The sequence below is a fragment of the Nicotiana tabacum genome, chromosome 16 (genome assembly GCF_000715075.1).
Source record: "Nicotiana tabacum cultivar K326 chromosome 16, ASM71507v2, whole genome shotgun sequence".
NCBI classification, from domain to species: domain Eukaryota; kingdom Viridiplantae; phylum Streptophyta; class Magnoliopsida; order Solanales; family Solanaceae; genus Nicotiana; species Nicotiana tabacum.
In genome coordinates this window covers 151,302,892-151,324,753 of record NC_134095.1, presented here as the reverse complement: position 1 = coordinate 151,324,753, position 21,862 = coordinate 151,302,892, and the positions used below count along the sequence as shown (strand labels likewise).

The following is a 21,862-nucleotide window of genomic DNA, read 5'->3' as shown; positions in this document are numbered from 1 at the left end:
CGAAACTTACTAGAAGGACCCGAAGACCTCGCTCTCTTATTCTGGGCTCTATCATACTCACGATCCATCCTTTGCTTCTGCTTACGCTCCTCTACACCCTGAGCTTATGCCTGAATACGAGAAATATCCAGGTCCTGCTGAAGCGAGACCGACATACAATCGTTAAGCAAGTGAGGCTCTAATCCCATCACGAACCGGTGAACCCAATCATCCATCTTAGATACAATAGTGGGAGCATACATAGCCAACAAATCAAACTAAATACTGTACTCCCGAACACTCATGTTACCCTGCCGAAGGGTCAAGAACCTATCAACTCTAGCCCGTCTAAGCTCTGGTGGCAGATAATGACAAAGAAAAGCTTCTGTAAACTCCTGCCATATTGCTGGAGGGGAATCTTCACCTCTGAACAATTCCTAAGACTTGTACCAATTAACTGAAATATCTCGGAGTCTATAGGAGGCTAGCTCAACTGACTCAGTCGCAGTGGCCTTCATTACCCTTAACGTCCTCTATATTCTATCAATAAATACCTGAGGGTCCTCATTTGGACCTGCCCTAGTGAATACTGGAGGGTCTAAATTAATGAAGTTACGAACCCTCGCAATAACGGACCTATCTACATGACCAATACCTACTTCCTAATGCCGAGCCTGTGTGGCTACTAATCGGGTTAATAGCTAAATAGCATCTCTCATCTCCTGACCCGGTGCATCTGGTTGAGGAGCCGACGTACAGGGGCGGGCGCTGGAGCTGGTGACCCTCGGAGCTCTTCTAGAAAGGGAAGGGTATGTGAAGTCTAAGATGGAATCTCACTATTAGACTCTCCCCGAGCCCTGGTAACTCGTGGCACTTGACTAGTAGTCTCGCCAGCCAAGGACTTTTCTTTCGGGGCGACTGTAGTCTTCGGAGGCATCGCTAAAAACGTAACATATTGTTAGGAACATGAACTCTTATCTCCCACGATCCGCGATAAAAAGAGAGCATAATATTCTATATGTCCTATAGCCTCCTGTCTATAAGTGTGGTGCACAACACACCCATAAATAAGACTCTACTAGACACGGTCTGTAGACAACTCTAGGACAGAATAGCTCTGATACCACTTTTGTCACGACCCAAACCGATGGGCCGCGATGAGTGCCCGAGTCCTACCTATCGAACACCCTTAAACATGCGACTAAGATATAAACATGAATAATATCTACTGAATTACGAGAGTAACAGGCACGAGGAAAATCTGTCCAAAAGACATATATACATATACGTGCGGATTACAGTGGGTGAGCCGATAAGATCGCGATAGACAACCATATACCCAAAAGTGAAAGATAACAAGGCCACATACTATTCAACTGTACATAACCGTTTATAGACCTCTAATAGAAATACAACTGTACAAAGACAGGACTGAGCGTATCGTACCAAAATTAAAAGGCAGCTCCGGATCAAGTGGATCACGCCAACTCTCGCTGATCAAGGATCCTAATAAGGGGGACCGTCGACTTGCCTACCTGCACCTGCGGACATAAAATGCAAGCCCGGGGAAATAGGGTGTCAGTACGAATAATGTACTAAGTATGTAAGGCATGAAAATCAGAACATAAGAGACATAGATGAAACATGAAATAAAGAAATCCATCTGTAAATCTGAATAACGTCATAAATCCTGAAACAGACATAATATCATCAAGCCTCTGCGAGCATCCCATCATACTGTCTCGGCCACTGTGGGAAACATCATCAACATATACCGACTCATCAGGTGGTGGTGCGTATATAATGTTGTAACCTTTTTCCATATCCCATATAAATATAATATGCATATATACGCGTATATAATACCATCTGGTCAGGGGTCAATGTACATGTATAAATGTATAAAATGCATAAGAAATACGTTAATAAAATTTTCTCGGAATGCCAGAAAAATCAATATGCATTTCGGATAAGCATTATCAAATACATATTTTTTTGGGACCCATGAACAGAAGATAATAATAATTCACATGGGGAATCAAGAATATAGACACCCCTAGTATTTCTATGAATAAAGTAATTTATGGAAACTGTGCGTTTGCTCATTTCTTCTGTATAATTTGGATCATGCCAAAAAAAAAAAAGAAGGGGTAGCCTTAACATACCTAGAGTAGGGAAAAATCCGTATAATATCTCTTGTAGGAGAATTTGATTGCAAGAGTCTCGTTGTTGATATCTTGTAGGAGCTTGAATTTTTAAATGTTTCTAACGTTCTGATTGTGACCTTGATTTCAAGATATGAGAAATGAATCTTTATTGAATGCTTTGAAGATGGTTAACGTTTTGGATTTGGTTGAAAGAGGTTCTGTAAATGGATAACATTGAGTTTGGTTGAAAGAAACTTTGATGTAAGAATGATTATTAACCTATGGTTTAGTTTTTACTAAATATGGGAAATAATAGAGTGAAGGTGTATCATTTTGCCACCTAACAAAGAAATGACTTAGTCATTTCTTTACAGTGTGGCTAGCTGCCACATTTTGAGGTGAAAATTATTAAACTTTATCCACTTATTAGTTAATCAGGTAATGTCCCGTTATCCGATAATTAACGAATTACTCGCATAATTAAAAATTATCTCAAATTACTTAAATTTCTACTCATTTTTAATACACTTTATACATTATTCTATTATGGTCATATGGTACTAGTCCATAATTATCGGGTATTATAGCTCGACCCGTATTTTATCCCAAATCGGACATCTTCCACGAAACTCATTTTCTTTAATTTGTGTACCCTTTTATCCTTCATGACACTTACTTATTGCTTATTATAAATAGCATAAATTTGTTAACCTCAAGATAATATTATCCCCGAGTCTACGTCGATTAACTGAAGACAAAACTTTAATATACAAAAATGCAAGATGTAACATGGTTGTCTCCCTATCATGCTATTTTAGACTGCCACGCTAATACTGTAATGTTGGCGATGCCGGGGTCGCCTCGGATTTAGTGGCGAGGTTCTTTAGATTATGTCCCTAGTAGAGTGATTTCATACTTGAAGGCCTAGTGGATGGTTGGGAAGGGTTTTTTATCCTATTTGGCTTTTGTGAGAGATGTCAGTATAGAGATCCCTACTATTGATTTTGTTCCGATAGTGCGCAATTTTACGGATGTGTTTCCTGCAGACCTACCGAGCATGCCGCCGGATAGGGATATTGACTTCGGTATTGATTTGGTGTCGGGCACTCAACCTATTTTTATTCCACCGTATCGTATGGCACCAGCTGACTTGAAGGAGCAACTTCAGGAGCTCCTTGAGAAGGGGTTCATTAGTCCTAGTATGTCATCGTGGGGTGCACCTGTTCTATTTGTGAAGAAGAAGGATGGCACTATGAGAATGTGCATTGATTATAGGCAGTTCAACAAAGCCACAATCAAGAACAAGTATCCTTTGTCGTGCATTGATGAACTATTCGACCAGCTTCAGGGAGCGAGGGTGTTCTCCAAGATTGATCTCAAGTCAGGATATCACCAGTTGAAGATTAGGGACTCAGACATTCTTAAGACAGCTTTCAGGACCTGATATGGTCATTATGAGTTCCTTGTGATGTCTTTTGGGCTGACCAATGCCCCAGCAGTGTTTATACATTTGATGAATAGTGTGTTCCAGCCTTATCTCGACCCGTTTGCTATTGTATTCATTGATGATATCCTGGTGTACTCTCGTAGCCAGGAGGAGCATGCCTAGCATTTGCGGATAGCGTTGTAGCGGTTGAGGGAGGAGAAGTTTTATGATAAGTTCTCCAAGTGTGAGTTTTGGCTCAGTTCAGTGGCGTTCTTGGGTCATGAAGTGTCTAGTGAGGGTATTCAGGTTGATCTGAAGAAGATAGAAGCAGTCCAGAGTTGGCCTAGACCGTCCTTAGCCACAGAGATTTGTAGCTTTCTTGGTTTCGCGGGTTATTACTGTCAGTTCGTGCAGGGTTTCTCTTCTATTGCATCGCCCTTGAACAGATTGACCCAAAAGGGTGCTCTTTTCAGGTGGTCGGACGAGTGTGAGGCGAGCTTTCAGAAGCTCAAAACTGCCTTGACCACAGCTCCAGTATTAGTTTTGTCATCAACTTCTGGTTCATATTCAATATATTGTGATGTTTCTCGGATCGATATTGGATGTGTTTTGATGCAGGAGGGTAGAGTGATTGCTTATGCTTCTCGTCAGTTGAAGCCCCGTGAGAAAAACTACCATGTTCATGATTTGGAGTTGGCTGCCATTGTTCACGCATTGAAGATTTGGAGGCATTATCTCTATGGTGTGTCTTGTGAGGTGTTTACTGATCATCATAGCCTCCAGCACTTGTTCAAATAGAAGGATCTCAATTTGAGGTAGAAGAGATGGTTGGAGCTGCTAAAGGACTATGATATTACCATTTTGAATCATCCGAGAAAGGCCAATGTGGTGGCCGATACCTTGAGTAGGAAGGCGGTGAGTATGGGCAATCCTGTATTTATTCTTGTTGGGGAAAGACCTCTTGCGGTTGATGTTCAGGATTTGGCCAACCAGCTAGTGAGATTGGATATTTCGGAGCTCACTCGGGTCCTAGCTTGTGTGGTTTCTCGGTCTTCTTTGTTTGATCGTATCAGAGATCGCCAGTATGATAATCCTCATTTGCTTATCCTCAAGTACATGGTCATGCATGATGATTCCAGAGATGTAACTATTAGAGACAATGGGGTGTTGAGGATGCAGGGCCGGATATGTGTGCCCAATGTGGATGAGCTACGGGAGTTGATTCTAGAGGAGGCCCATAGTTCGCGGTATTCCATCCATCCGGGTGCCGCGAAGATGTATCAGGATTTGAGACAGCACTATTGGTGGAGGAGAATGAAGAAAGATATATTTGGGTTTGTAGCTCGGTGTCTCAACGGTTAGCAGGTGAAATATGAGCATCAGAGACCAGGTGGCTTGCTTCAGAAAATAGAGATTCCAAAGTGGAAGTGGGAGCGGATCACCATGGATTTTGTAGTTGGGCTCCCGCGGACTTCGAGGAAGTTCGATGTTATTTGGGTGATTGTGGATCGGCTGACCAAGTCCACGCACTTCATTCATGTGAGTACTACCTATTCGTTAAATCGGTTGGCTGATATTTACATCAGAGAGATTGTTCGCCTGCACGGTGTGCTAGTTTCTATCATTTCAGACCGAGGCACGCAGTTTACATCGTAATTTACATCACAGTTTTGGAGAGCCGTGCAGCGAGAGTTGGGCACTCAGGATGAGTTGAGAACAACATTTCATCCCAGACGGACGGACAATCCGAGCGCACTATTTAGATTTTGGAGGACATGTTACGCGCTTATGTAATTGATTTTGGGGGTTAATAGGACCAGTTTCTACCACTCTCGGATTTTGCTTACAACAACAGTTATCAGTCGATTATTCAGATGGCTTCGTATGAGGCTTTGTATGGGAGGCGGTGTAGATCTCTAGTAGGATGGTTTGAGCCAGTGAGGCTAGACTTTTGGGTACAGACTTGGTTCAGGATGCATTGAACAAGGTGAAGTTGATTCAGGAGCGGCTTCGTACGGCGTAGTCGAGACAGAAGAGCTATGCTGACAGAAAGGTTCGTGATGTGTCCTACATGGTTGGGGAGAAGGTTTTGCTGAAGGTTTCACCCATGAAAGGTGTTATGAGGTTTGGAAAGAAGGGAAAGTTGAGCCCTCAGTTTATTAGGCCATTTGAGGTGCTTCGGAGGATTAGGGAGGTGACCTATAAGCTTGCTTTGCCACCCAGCTTATTGAGTGTCCATCCAGTATTTCATGTGTCTATGCTTCGTAAGTATATCGACGATCCATCTCATGTTTTCAATTTTAGCACGGTTCAATTAGATGGTGATTTGACTTATGATATGGAGTCGGTGGCTATTTTGGAGCGGCAGGTCCGAAAGTTGAGATCAAAAGATATAGATTCAGTGAAAGTGCCGTGGAGAGGTCAGCCCGTGGAGGAGGTTACTTGAGAGATCGAGCGAGAGATGCGTAGCAGATATCAACACCTATTTGAGGCTCCAGCTATGTTTCTAGACCCGTTCTAGGTCGAACATTTATTTAAGAGTGGGAGGATGTAACGACCCGGCCGGTCATTTCGAGAGATATAGCTCGTTTCCCCATTTGCTACTTTTTTTGTGTTCATCGGCTGTATTTGACTTACCGGGTTGGTCGGTTTGGGTCCGGAGTGGTTTTAGAGTGACTTGAGACACTTAGTCTCTTAGGAAAAGGGTTAAGTTGAAAAAGTTGATCGGATGTTAACTTATGTGTAAACGACCTTGGATTTGAATTTTGATGGTTCTGTTAGCTCTGTTAGATGATTTTGGACTTAGGAGCACGTCCGGAATATGTTTTGGAAGTCCATAGTAAAATTAGGCTTGAATTGGCGAAAGTTGGAAATTTGACGATTTTGGTTGGCAGTGGAAAATTTGATATCGGGATCATAATGGAATTACGGTAGTTGGAGTAGGTTCGCGGTGTCATTTGTGACGTGTGTGTAGAATTTGAGGTCATTCGGATGTGGTTTGGTAGGTTTCGGCATCGTTTGCGGAATTTGGAAATTTAGAAGTTCTTAGGCTTGAATCCAAAGGTAATTTGGTATTTGATGTTATTTTGAGTGATTCGAAGGTTCGACTAAGTTTTTATGGGGTTATATGACTTGTTGGTATGTTTGGTTGAGGTCCCGAGGGCCTCAAATGTGTTTCATGCGGTTAACGAATCAAGTTTAAAGTTTGGAGAATTGCTGAAGTTGGCATGTTGCTGGTGTTATCACACCTGCGAGGGTATTGCCGCAGGTGAAACGCCATACGTGTGAAAGTGTGTTGGATTAGGGAAGACCGCAGGCGCGTTTGGTTGTATGCATCTGCGAGCCCGCAGAAGCGGGTAGTTGCCCGCAAAAGCAAAAAAGATGAGGCCTGTCGGTGGCTGTAGGTGCGAGGTCTTTTCTGCACCTTCGAAGTCGCAGAAGCAGATCAAGAGCGCAGGTGTAAAGATGGGGATTTAAGTGATTTTCCACAGATGCGGAGATTTTTGCGCAAAAGCGGCACCGCAGGTGCGCATATTGAGCCGCAGGTGCGAAAAGCCTTGGCAGAACCTATAAATAGAAGACTTCGCGAATTTTTGCTCATTTCCACCATTTTGAACACAGACTTTGGATCTTTGGGGAGGATTTTTAAAGGGGATTCAAGGATAATCACTGAGGTAAGTTGCTTGAGCTCTATTATCATTAGCTATGTGTTTATCCATTGATTTTTCACCTAATTAGTGGAGTTTTGAAGTGAAAATTGGGGGTTAGGGCTTGAAATTTTGAAGAGTGGATTTTGGGGATTTGAGGGAGCAAATAATGTCGGATTTTGATGAAAATGGTATGGTCGTGAGTGAATGGGCTTTCGGGTTTTGTAACTTTTGTCGGATTTCGAGACATGGGCTCGGGTTTGAGCCAATTTCGGAATTTGAGTCCAATTTAATAGTTTGTCTTGTGGAATTGGTTCCATCGAATATATATTGATTGTGTTGTATTACTTTTGGCTAGATTCGGGACGTTTGGAGGCCGGTTCGAGAGGCGGAGCCATCGCGGAGTAGGATTTTGCTCGAATTGAGATAAGTAACAGTTATAAATCTGGTCCTAAGGGAATGAAACCCGGACATTATGTCTTGTGACTATTTTGGAAGTGACGCACATGCTAGGTGACGGGCGTGTAGGCGTACACCGAGGGGATTGCGACTTGGTCCGTCCCGTATAACTGTAACGTTGAACACATGTTGTTAGCTATATGCTCTCTATATGTTATGAAAGATTGACTATAAATCATGTTAGAAATCATGCTTAGGCTATGTGTTGGCATTGTTGGGTCCAGTAGGGGCCACGTTACATCTTGAATTGCCTGTTAAATGCTATTTGTACTCGGTCACAATTTTTACTCGTATATCATATCTCAGTCTCTGTTATTCTATCTGATACTTCATGTTATTGCTGTTTGGGCTGATTTTCCTGATTTCTGAGAGCCCGAGAGGCTGGAGAGATTGATGACTGAGTGAGGCCAAGGGCCTGATTGTGAGGATATTTATGAGATCGGGTTGCACACTGCAACATGTTTTATTGATTTATGACTGAGTGAGGTCGAAGGTCCTGATTGATTTATGCCATGATTGGCTTGTTATAGCGCTTGGGCTGAAGGATCCCCTCCGGAGTCTGCACACCCCCCATTGAGCAAAGGTACCTACTGAGTGCGAGTGATGAGTGACTGTGAGGAATGAGTGACTGGGAGGAATGAGTGATTGGGAGGTTGGAGTGATTGGGAGGACTGAGAGATGATTGCTTGAGGCAGCATGTGATTTCATTATTGATGCACACAGCTGCCTTTTATCCATGTTTCGAAAACTGTTGAAAGATATTCTTATCTGGTTTTACTTGAGCTTGCCTGAAATAAACTAATTTGACTTGAATGACTGGAACTTGGGAAGCATGACTATTTTTCCTTTCTGAAATTATTGAAATGAACTAAAACTGTGTAGCTCGTCACTATCTTCAGTTCCTTATTTATTATTGTTACTTACTGAGTTGGTGTACTCATGTTACTCCCTGCACCTTGTGTGCAGATCCAGGAGTTGTTAGACGCGGAGGTTGTTGATAGTACTTGTAGCTAGTCATTGGAGATCGCGAGGTAGTTGCCGGCGTTCGCAGCCCTGCTTTCTTCTTCCCTATCTTTCCTTATTTTCTGTGTTTTGGATTCCGAACTATGTTAGTCTTGTTACTTTCGGGTCGACTATATTTGATGCTCATGACTAGTGACACCCCGATGTCGGACTTTATTTCCTCACTTATGTTTTGGGGTTCACCCCGTTTTATGACAAAGATTTCAATTATTTTAAAAGTCTTGATTTATTTCTGGTTATTGTTGGAAGCATTTGGGTAATGTCGGCTGGCCTAGTATCATCGATAGACCATCACGATGGGTCGTGTTTTAGGTCGTGACATATATATATATAAAATTCTTTTATTTTCAATATGATAAATATACACGATGTATTTTCGGGATATTAAATTTTATAATATAAAATATATCATATATTTATTGTGTGTGTGTGTGTGTGTGTATATATATATATATATATATATATATATATATATATATATATGATTCATGAATACATCACTTTCGATAAAGCCTTTCATTTCTTTAGTGGTTGGAAGGGAGAGAAAATAGTGCAAAAGGAAGAGAAAATCGTGGGTTAAAGATTTTTAATTTATTATGAAAAATTTTATACTAAAAATATAACATAAATCTTTAAACTTATTCTAGAAAGATACCATGAATCTGCTATTGTTATATTCAAATGCAACATAATATAAAATTTAATTTAACAATTATGTGGTTATACATTGTATATGTGCATGTTTATCCATGTTATTTAAAATATATTCCTAGTATATTTACATGTGTGTGTATATATATATATATATATAGTACATTGTAAATTTAGTTAGAAAATGTTTAATTATATAACATGTATAATAATTGTATAATGTATATGCTTATATGTTTATCTTCGTATTTTATTTAGAAAATATTTCTGGTCTATTTAGAAATTAGAAAGGGTTGCTTTTTTATTTTTTAATTAATTTTATGAAAGAGAAAGAAAATAGGAGAAGCTGAGATCTTTTTACTAGATCATTAAATAAGATAGAAAAAACCGCTGGATTTTTTTCCTAGGATTTTGAATAGGAAAGAGAAATATGATTTATGAATGAGAGAGAAAGATAAATAAGATACTTAATAAGAATCTAAACGTACCCCTAATTATCGGGAAGAGTTAAGGAATTAACGGTTCAATCTGCTACGTTTGTTATAAAATGTGCTATTATTATAATAAACCAAATTGTTATATTAATTAAAATACTATTTTATAAGAGACCAACAATGTAAAAAAGTCAAAAAAGAAAAAATTAGGGAGAAGGATCAAAGTTTAATAGGTGCAAATTTGCCTTCCTTTTAAAAAAAAAATACAACTTAAGTTATTTTAGTAACAACGACGAATTTATTCTACTAACAGATGACAAACTTATTCTTTCGCATGATTTAAGGGCAAATTTCACCCTTTACCATTATTTTTATTAAAGAGATATATCTACTAAAAAAAAAAATTAAGTATGCAAGCTATGCCATTATGGAGTCTTTTCTTTTTCGAAAAGAAAAAATATTAAAAGGATGCTTAGATCTTTCTTGATCAATCCCTTTGCCCCTCATGCCTTTTTTCTTTAAGTATTTTAAAGGAAACGCAGAACACTCCATCCTGTTCTTTTTTTCTTTCCTTAAATTTAAAGGAAGAATCTTCCCCTTTCTTTTTCTTTGTTGGAAGATTCTGCTATCGTTGTCTAAATAGGATAAGGAAAATGAGACATCTTGTCTAAATGTCGATTAAAACTAGCAGTATGAAGAAAAATTGGGATATTTAGGGAAAATTAGTTTTGTTTATAGATGTCCTACGCCTATGAGTCAACAGGATACAACCAAAAAAAATTATTTTGATTCACATTTTACTTTATTTTTGATTACTTGAAAATTAGTGAAACTAAGGGTGTGTTTGGTATGAAGGAAAATGTTTTCCTAGAAAATATATTCATGGAAAATGAGTGATTTTATCGCTTATTTTACCTTGTTTGTTTGGTGAGTGAAAACCTTTTTTCGGAAATATGCTTTTCATTTTTTCAAGAATTAAATTATTCTTCTGAAAATTCACACAAACTCAAATGAACTAATGTGTTGCTTTACTTTTTTACATAAAAATAAGTTGATATTTGTGCTCCATACCTTAAAAAAAAACACTCTTTTTTGGTTGAAAAAGAAAGTACTATTTCTACAACATGAAAATAAAATACTCATTTTGTTGAAATGAAAGAAAATACGTTTTCTACATCATGAAAAAAATACTCATTTGATTGCAATGGAAGAAAATATTCTTCACTACATTTTGTTGGAATGAAAGAAAATACGTTCTACTATATCATTTTGTTGAAATGAAAGAAAATATTTTTTCTGCAACATGAAAGAAATTACTCTTTTTGTTAAGATGAAAAAAAATTATATCGTGAAAAGAAAATACTCATTTGTTGAAATGAAATAAAAAATATTCTATCTATAACATGAAAAGAAAGTACTATTAATAATATTTCTATTTAGGGTGGGGTTGGGAGGGGTTTGGCCAAGGTGGTTGGGGTTGGGATGGGGGTGGGGATGGGGAATGGGGAAGGGAAAATTTCACATAAGAACAACTAATTTCCCTGCTTTTCAATTTTAGCTCATATTTCAATTTACAACCTACTAGCCCAAAAATAATAGGCTAAGATTCAACATCCAACTCTAATAGGTTCTAGAAATTACTATTTAATTTTTAAAAAATATTGCTCAAGCTTTTAAGTTAATTTTCGAACCAATAACTGTGATTCAAATATTAGTTCAACAAATCAAATCCATTTGGATGGTGAAAATTAAATTTTTAATAAGCTTAAACATGTGGGTTTAAATTTAGAATTTGATTTTGAAAGAAATTTGGAGTGAATGTTTATTTAGACTTGTTAGAAATAGTATAAAGATGTTGTATATAAAATTTGAAGTCATTTAATGGAGATTTGGACTGATTTTGAACAAGAATTACAGATGAAAATCGTGGAAGAAGTTCGTCTACAGACGCTTGTATAAAGGTGTATAAAAATGTATAATAGTGTATAAGATGTGTTTATACACTCATATACAAGATTATACATAATTATACAAAAAACTGACTTTGTCTTTTTCCTTGCGTCTTTTCTAAAATTGAACTCAATTCTTGCTCAAATCTACTCCAAATCACTTCAAATTTAAATTTTGAACTCCTTTTGATATTTTCAACCAATTGGAACAACACCCAATCCAAACAACTAACAAACTCAAAAAATCCTATTTTCGAAAGCAAAGCTTTGAATGGCCTTCAATGGTGGACTTCTACTCTTCAATTTTCTTACATCGCAACAAGGTGACACAGGGTAAGAAGCAACAATGGCGGACGACCCTTTGAAGCATATGTAGAAGATACGAGAAGAAGAGAGAGTGAAATCAAGGGTTGTGAGAACACATATTTAATTCCATAGCTTTTAGAAGCAATGATTATAAGAATACAAGTTTTGAATTTGCTAGTGCTTTCAAAATATGTACAATATGGGCTAGGTTGGGTAAAACTTAAAAATATGGATCATGTTTTGTTATGGTGTGAAGTCATATGTATTTTCTTGTAATTCTTTCAATGGGGAATGGAGAATGGAGAGAAGTTTGGAAAAAAAATTCCCTTCTCTTGATAGGGAAAACATTTTCTTCAAATTGGAGGAAAATGAGTTCATGAGAAAAATATTTTCCAAAAATTTTAAGCCAACCAAACATGGAAAAATTAGAAAATATTTTCCTTCATATCAAACACACCCTAATAGTAAAAGAAATGGTAAGCAAATAAAATTACTCCTATACAACTAGAGTGCACCACTATATTGTAATCACTCCTGAGCAGCTTGTTTGGGTGGTTGTTATGTATCGTAGTGTACTGTATCATTTTGATGTATACAATGTTTGGATAGATTGTATTAATTGCCGTCATTTCATGATGTCATGCAGCAAGAATATGTAGAATAACTTACAATATTATAAAGAAAAAATAATATACGATGTAATATTATTATATAAAAAGGTAGGGTAAAAGATAAAATATGATTATTTCATAATAAAAAGGAAAAGATGAGCGCGACCACACCAAATCGGTCGTTTCACACCAAGTCGGTCGTTCCATAAAGTGGCACTTTTCATCGTTACGTAACGACGGATTTAACGATACGATACAATAAAATTTAAGTAACAATCAAAACAAACATTTTATTTAAAATAACAATACGATATAATAAAACTGGTAACAACCATCCAAACAAGCTGACAGCAGCTACTACAACTTTCTAATGGCCTTGAAAGGGTAAAAAAAACTTCGAAAAATTAACCTAAATAGCCATTCATCTAACCGTTTAAAGAAAAACTAGCAAGAAAATATATAATATATGTATAATACATGTATCAATGCATAATCTAGCTATACCGGCCAGAAAAAATAAACAATGATCCAACCAACTATTTGTGTAAAGATCCCAAAACTGTTGGTGTTTCCACAGAATCAGGAAAATGTGGGTTAGTTAAATATAACTCTGAAATTCCTGTTCCACGCCCTATACATTCTTTGTTTGATGTTTTAATCAAAATATGCTTCCTACTCAGTGGCATTTTCCCTGAACACAAGCAAACTTATAATATATATTTCTAAAAAGAAAAAGTGAAAAGCAGAACAAAGCTTAATACAAGTGCATATATATAGCACATTAGGAATGACATCAACTGCACACTCAAGAAGAAGAACAAAACTTGGTTTCTTGATAACAGTGAATTAAAACAAAGATTCCTGAAAATGGTTGATGCTTTGTATCATTTGCAGTTGAAAAGCTGGGCAATTTCCTCATACAAGAAGTTGCCTTGCGCAGAAGTCAGAGAGAGAATGTGCAGTGGCTGAGAAATGAGCTGCTATTCATGCAATCTTTCTTCAAAGATGCAGAAGAAAAGCAAGTTGAAGATCAAAGAGTTCAACAATGGATATTTGAAATCAGCTCTATTGCTAATGACACCGTCGCTATATTGGATACTTATAGCTCCACTAATGTGGCAATAAAAGGCAGTACTAACGATGGATTTGCTAGTCGTCTTAAGTCTTGCGCTTGCATCTGTAGGAAGGAGACCAAACTCTACAACGTCGGCAAGGAGATCCAATCCCTCAAGACACGCATCATGGATATCTCTCGCAAACGAGAGACTTATGGTATTAGAAATATCGATATTATTGCAGGAGAAGGGCCAAGTAATAGGTCTAACAATCGGTCCGCCCTGGTTAGAACATTGAGGAGAACTACCTCCTATGCAGATGATCAGGATCAGATTTTTGTTGGCTTTCAGGAAGTCATTGAAAGATTTCTTGCTGAACTTCTCAAAGAAGAGCCTCGATGAAGTGTCATCTCCATTTATGGTATGGGTGGTATAGGCAAGACCACTCTTGCAAGAAACCTCCACAACTCCCCTAGTCTAATCACTAGCTTCCCAACACGCGCTTGGATATGTGTTTCTCAAGAGTTCAACACCCCAGATCTCCTACGAAATATCATAAAATCCATCCAAGGTTGCACCAAAGAAATTCTATATTTGTTGGAGAAGATGACGGAGAGAGATTTAGAAAGTTACCTTCGTGATCTATTGAAAGACCGCAAATACCTTTTGGTGGTTGATGATGTATGGCATAAAGAAGCATGGGAAAGTTTGAAAAGAGCATTCCCAGATAGCAAGAATGGCTGCAGAGTTATTATTACCACGCGCAAGGAGGATGTGGCTGAAAGTGCAGATGAAAAAGGTTTTGCATACAAACTTCGTTTCCTAGGACAAGAAGAAAGTTGGGACCTCTTCTGCAAGAAGCTGCGTCACGTAGGCAAGTTTGACAACATTGGGCGGTCTCCAGCAATGGAAGGAATAGCTAACGAAATGGTGGAAAGATGTGGAGGCTTACCGCTTGCCATTGTTGTACTAAGCGGGTTACTTTCCCATAAAAAAGGACTAGTAGAATGGAAAAAAGTGAAGGCACACCTTTGGCGTCACATGCAGAATAACTCAATTGAGATCTCTCACATTTTATCATTAAGCTACAATGATTTGTCAACAGAGATCAAGCAATGTTTTCTTTATTTTGGTATTTTTCCAGAAGATAGTGTAATCAACACTGAAAAGTTGATGTGCTTGTGGATGGCCGAGGGCTTCATACCTAGAGTGGGAGAAAGAATGGAGGATGTCGCTGAGGACTTCCTAAATGAGCTAGTAAGAAGAAGCTTGATTCAAGTAGCAAAAACATTTTGGGAGAAGATTATTGGATGTAGAATCCATGACCTACTTCGGGATCTTGCCGTGAAAAAGGCCACGAGGTAAACTTGTTCGATATTTATGATCCAAGAAAGCACTCTGTGCCCCTCTCGCGCCACAGACACGCCATTCATGCTCAAGCACAAAGGTACCTCTCACTTGACTTTTCAACATTGAAGTTAAGGACACTTTTGTTCTTTGATGTAGAAATAGGTAGCCAGGACAGTAAGAAGTTTACTTCTTACTGCAATATGTTCCAACATCTGTATGTGCTAGATTTGGAGAGAATCCGTTTCACTCAACCTGCACTACCTGATGCCATAGGCAATCTGGTCCATCTTAAGTTCTTAGGTTTGGTAGGTGCTAATGACTTTAAACTCCCACCCACCATTGGCAAACTCAAAAACTTACAAACTCTCCAAGTTTTGAACCCTGATCATAGCTCATGCATACTACCTCCTCAGATGTCTAACCTAATAAACTTAAGACATTTAATTGCTCGATATGAAGGAGCAGTGCAGCTCAGCAAGCTTACAAGTCTACAAACTCTTAAATACATTCGTTGTGATCGTTTGAAAGATGATGGTGCTGTAGGTTTACTCAATCTTCAAGAATTAGTCATGGAAAAAGTTATGAACTCTTACTCGCTGAATGCCATTGGCAGCTTGAAAAGTCTTAGAACTCTCATGTTGGGTTGCGAATATGGTGAACCATTTCCACCCCTTGAACCTCTTTCTTCTTGTCAAAACCTCAACAAATTATGGTTACACGGGAAAATAGAAAAACTTCCTCTCTCAGATCAGTTTCCAAAATCCATTACAATGATGGTGCTTTGGAACTCAGGACTTGTTGAAGATCCAATGCGTATTTTGGGAATGTTGTCAAATCTAAGGAACCTCGACTTAGTAGACGCTTATGAAGGAAAAGAGATTACCTGCAATAATGACAGTTTTGGTCAGCTCGAATTCCTTCGTCTTCTTAAACTTCGGGGCTTAGAAAGGTGGCATTTAGCCGCAACTGCTATGCCTTTGCTCAAAGGTTTTGGTATACTTGGTTGTCCGAAGCTGCAGGAGATTCCAAAAAGAATGAAACATGTTGCTCTACTTGAGATAATAATGGAAACAGAGGCGCGTTATCGCTGCCCAGGTTTCTATATATGATTGTTCGAGGCTACTCTGAAGCTTTTGATCATGGATATTCACATTTTTACCTGATACGAAATCACAAAGGTACACACAAATAAAATTTCAATCCATACTGACCATTTATTTGATTCGTTATACTCATTCTATATCAGTTTTCCATAACTTCTGTTGACCTTTTCATCAAAATAAATTTTTGTACAACGGTTTAATCTTTATACAGTGACATCATAAAAGATCTTTCACATTTTCATGATACTTAAAGACCACCTATAAGTAACTATATGTATATATTGTAACCGAGTATCATGAAAATTATAATTAATAATTTTAAATAATTGTCAATCTTTTTGTCTTTTTTATAATACTAATGGTGGAACTGTTTGATGTAATTTAGATGAAAGAGCAGGGGCTTGCAGAAAATGGGCAACTTCAGTCGAAGATGCCAAATTCTCAAGAACTCCAAGACATCTGTTTGAATGACATTAGCTTTAAAAGTAAGAAGTAAGCATGTTTGTGGCAACCTTGGAGATTGCCTCAACACTGTCAATGTGAGATTTTATAGGGCTTATGCCTGGTCAGATTGTTGTATTTCCTTTCTAAAAGCTTCAGTTTCTGCAAGATTTGGCTTATTTAGTTAAGGTTAATTAGGATCTTCTGCCAATTTGGGTTGTTACTTTACCAAGTCTTAAGGTAATATTGAGATTTATGTTCGAGTTTTTGGGATGACGTTCTCGTGATATTAAGACAGAAAATTATATTACTGTTGAGTAGGAATCTGTTCCTGTTGGTTGAATTGGTAAAAAAGAAACTGTAATTCATACTTAATAGAGAGTACAAAATATCGAGAGAACAACCTCACGAAGAGGCAAACACAAGTGACACATTAACACTTGTCCCGTAAAGTTCTCCTCCTAAACACGACTCTCAAACCCCATATGGCTACATTGTGAATGTCACTAAATGAGAAGGACGAATCTTCAATTTATAGAACTTCAAACCATTTCCTACAAGAAAAGGGACTAGCCAAATATGGAAGAATTATATTTTCCTTCTAGAAAAAGAAAAATCCAATTATGGTAAATATGTTGTCCTTTCCTTCATGATGAGATAGGAAAACCAAATATGGTAAGAAAATCTGGACAAACACCTAACAATTTTTCCCCTTGGCTTGAATTTTCTAACAAAATAAACTTAATCCACCTTCTTCATGTAGCCTTCAACAGGGTCGCATCTCCAAATCTCCATCACAAAGTTTGTCTCAACGTGCGTAGCACACCGGTCAAATTTCTCAAATAAAAATCATGATTATCGTCAAATATGTTGCAGCTAGAACTGAACCCGCTAAGATGATCCTGTCTTGAACCTCGCCCTGATACCACTTGTTAGGACCAAAAAAAGTCAGGTGTCATGCGGAAGCTAGTAAAGTAAACCTTCAATGATGATAAATCAGACAACAAAAGAGAAATCTACCAAAAGAGACACAAACATTTAACGTGGTTCGGTCAACTGACCTACCTCCATAGCGGAGATGAGCAATCCACTATATAAAAAGAGAATACAAAATATCGAGAGAACAACCTCACGAAGAGGCAAACACAAGTGACACATTCACACTTGTCCCGTAAAGTTCTCCCCCTAAACACGACTCTCAAACCCCATATGGCTACATTGTGAATGTCACTAAATGAGAAGGACGGATCTTCAATTTATAGAACTCCAAACAATTTCCTACAAGAAAAGGGACTAGCCAAATATGGAAGAATTATATTTTCCTTCTAGAAAAAAAATAACCAATTATGGTAAATATGTTGTCATTTCCTTCATGAGATAGGAAAACCAAATATGGTAAGAAAATCTGGACAAACACCTAACACCCCCAACCCCCCCTCCCCCAAAAAAAAGTAATTAGAATAACATGATCAGAGTACAGTACAAGTATCAAGTCAGCTAATTTTAGTGTGAATATATTTCAATTTCATGACTTATTAGAACAAAAAAACATATTTAGAGACAACATAAAAAGCACTATTATTGATCCCAATTTTTAACAGACAGCCGTTAATGGAATATGAAATGGCAGATGGGGTATTTTTGCCAAGCACTTCAAGACGTTCGCATTCATGAAGTTGGATTGTAGAAGCATTAATGAGCTTTCTGTCACTTTACTGATTATTTCAGGGCTGTCAATGGGAGCTTATGTCAAGCTTCAGTGTTTTGTTTTATGAGTGTTTAATTTCTTTTTGTTTTGGTTCTTTTGAGTGTGGAATTGGTTTGAAGAGAATTATTTTTGGGATTGTATGCAATAATGATTTTGTATTGTCTTAATTAATTGTTCCATTGTCATCTTGCTTATCCACATTTAAAACAGTGCTTTCTGTAATATTTTCCAACACCGGTATGTGCTGGAGTTAGAGAACATGTATTTTGCCAACTCTATTCCAACTGATGCCATATGCAACTTGGTCCATCTCTAGTTTTTTGGCATTAAGTACTAACATATTTGAACTCCCGCCCTCCACAAGCAGAGTCAAAAGCCTACAATTTTTGCAAATATTCTCGATCGCTGGTTACTGCTAACTCAGATTATCTCCCCACATAACTAACTTGATTAACTTTAGTCAGTTAGTTGTTCGATATGGAGAAACTCCGCAATCTGGGAGACTTACAAGTCTACAAACAAAAGGGCAGCCCGGTGCACAAAGCTCCCGCTATGCGCGGGGTCCGGGGAAGGGCCGGACCACAAGGGTCTATTGTACGCAGCCTTACCTTGCATTTATGCAAGAGGCTGTTTCCATGGCTCGAACCCGTGGCCTCCTGGTCACATGGCAACAACTTTACCAGTTATGCCAAGGCTCCCCTTCTCAAAAGCCTACAAACACTTGAATACATTCGGTGGAAGATATTAGGAAATCTTACTCCTTGAATACCATCAGGAACTTGAGATTCTTAGCACTCTTATGCTAAGATTCTGGTGCAATATTTCCACCCCTTAAACCTCTTTCTTCTTGTCAAAACCTCCAAAGATTGTGGTTAAGTGGGAGAGATAAAAACTGCCTCTTTTGAACAAGTTGTCAAATTATATCTCACTGCTAGTCCTTAGGTATAAAAGACTTATGGAAGATCTGATGCCTATTATGGGATTGTTACCAAACCTAAGGAGTCTCAATTTGTTAAAATGCTTATGATAGAAAAGAAATTACCTGCAATGGTTGACAATTTTGGTCGGAGTTCCTTCATCTTTGTGATCTTCAGGAGTTAGCAAGTTGGCATTCAGCTACAAGTGTCATGCATGTTATTAAAGGTATAGGGTAGATTTAAGTGTTTAAAGCTATATCAGGTTACAAAAAGAATGAAACTGTTGTTATCCGTGAGAGACTCAATCAAAAGGAATGGGATTTGAATCATCGCTATCCTGTTTTCTGAACACCTGATGCTGCTCAAGATCTTTGATATACTACCTTAATATCAGGTATACTACCTTCTTTAAAAGGGAAAATCTATACTGTCCAAACTAGTAAAAGGAAAAGCTCTACACCTGAGAGCAATAAAAACCAGCCTACTTGGATTGAAAATATCACCCTCCTACTAACTGGGGAAACACTTAGTATACACCGTGCCACCATATACATAGTGACTCACCTTGATGTCCAATTTCATCACGAGTCATATTTAAAGTTAATACGCAATTAACATCAACTAAATATAACTCTATGAAATAGGAAAACATACAGTAGTAATCTCAAAACGCATAAGTTCATATCATATCAACAGTATCAGCTTATGAATCTCAAACTTTCCCCAACATGCCAGAGTATATCAATTGCATATATCTTTATAGAAAAACTCAAATCATTGAAAATAAATGCCGAATTAAATTTCCTGATCATGCTTGTTTATGAAAAAATAAGTCATAGTTCAAGCCATTGCTCACCTTCATTGCCTTATAAAAAAAAGTCATAGTTCAAGTCATCGCTCACCTCCACCGCCAATTAACTCTAATGATATTTTATGACGTCGCGTCTGGATCAACTTGCATGCACCTCAACTATTTCACCAACTCCAGTGATCACGATATGAGTGGCGCTATCGCGGTGAAGAGCTTTTAATGGCACTCCGCGATTGTGGACTTCTAGCGTGGTCGCCTAAGTAACTCTGGCCACCTAAGCTTTGGAAGATGGAAATGAATCACATAGTATTTTCGCCTCCGCTGGATTTGAAATGGTTTCTCGTAGTTCTCCTCCTACTTCATTAACCACTAGGCCACTGCCTTGGGTGCAACTAAAATCCAACTTCCGATCAACAAAATAATTCAATTCGTCAATGAAGTGTAAAGCAACACATAGTTTAGAGTTACCAACTTCATATTTTAATCAATTCAAGTAATAGGAAATCACAATGCACGTTAACTGAAGTCTTGGCTAACTCAAGGTTTCCTCGACTATGCTTTTCATAGTTATTCTCAATGAAATTCCTTACAATTTCTCCATACTCAATCCATAGGTCAATCATCACTAGATCAATGTCACCATAATAATTCTTACCCAAGGTGCCCATATCAATTAGACACAAGAATATGCTTGAAAATCCAACATCAATAGGTGTAGCCTAGAAGTATGTGGTTGCAAACTCCAAATTCTACCCGAGGAAAAAACACTAGTTGGTTTCTAAGTACACGTGTTGCTGGTGGAAGGTAGCAGGCATCTATTAATATTGTCAGTGTCCGAACACAACTGTTATAGAAACAGCCTCTCTATCTTTCCAAAGTAGGGTAAGGTCAGCATACACACTAACCTCCCCAGACCCCATATATTGTTGTTGTTGTAGTGTCCGAACACAACTGTTATAAAAATAAAAAATAAAAATTACATCTGTGCATGAAAAACCCACAATTTCCAAGCTCTCATTTCACAATTAAATCTCTAACCCAATTGTACTTCAACGTTATGATACCCATAACATTGTAAGCCAAACTCATAGCTTGGAGACCGATTCTTACCTCAAATAGGTGAAATCAACGGATAATTATGACGGGTAACCTCCTACTCTTCCAACTCCAAGAAGAACTAGTTGAGAAATGGAGGTTTCTAATCTCGTGCTTCCTATTCAAAATTCCAATCACCCAATTGTTCTTGAGCTCAAAGTTCTCAATCGCAAAGTATTTGGAATGAATATTAAATTTCGGTCGAACAAGAACTTACTAATAACCGCTCATGAAGAAATCAGAGTCGCGACTGCGGTAATGAAGAATGCGAATACTGAACAGTTCAGTGATAACTGTATACAGAACAGTTAAATGAATATATATATACTAGTGAGGTCGGGCTAAGCCCGGGCCCAACGGCGTACTAAAAAACCTTTTAAATATACTTTATTTGACATACATTATTTATTATAGTAATTTAATCATTAATTAGTTGGCGACAATTTAAATATTTAATTAAATATTATTTGAATTTGTAGTTTTAAATTAGAGACTATTTGAGTAATTGTAAATTTCGATTATTAATGTAATTCAATTTAATAAAAATCAAAAGAAAAAGTGAAAATACTAACACAATTCAAAATTAATTATGTAGCGTATAATGACCAATATTTTTTTGGTCCTGGTTCTAAGCAAAATTTTAAAATAATTAAAAGTAATAAAATAACTTAACGCTATCATTTTCTTCATTGTTGATGGTGTTAATATGCGTACAGTCGAGTGTTACTATTTTAAAAATAAAAAATTATT

At 37.6% G+C, this 21,862-nt stretch overlaps 1 pseudogene; it reads left to right on the top strand.

Moving 5' to 3' along the window:
• The first annotated feature begins 13,029 nt into the window (after nucleotides 1-13,029).
• LOC142170796 (disease resistance protein RPP13-like) lies at nucleotides 13,030-21,390 on the top strand (annotated as a pseudogene).
• Nucleotides 21,391-21,862: the final 472 nt, after the last annotated feature.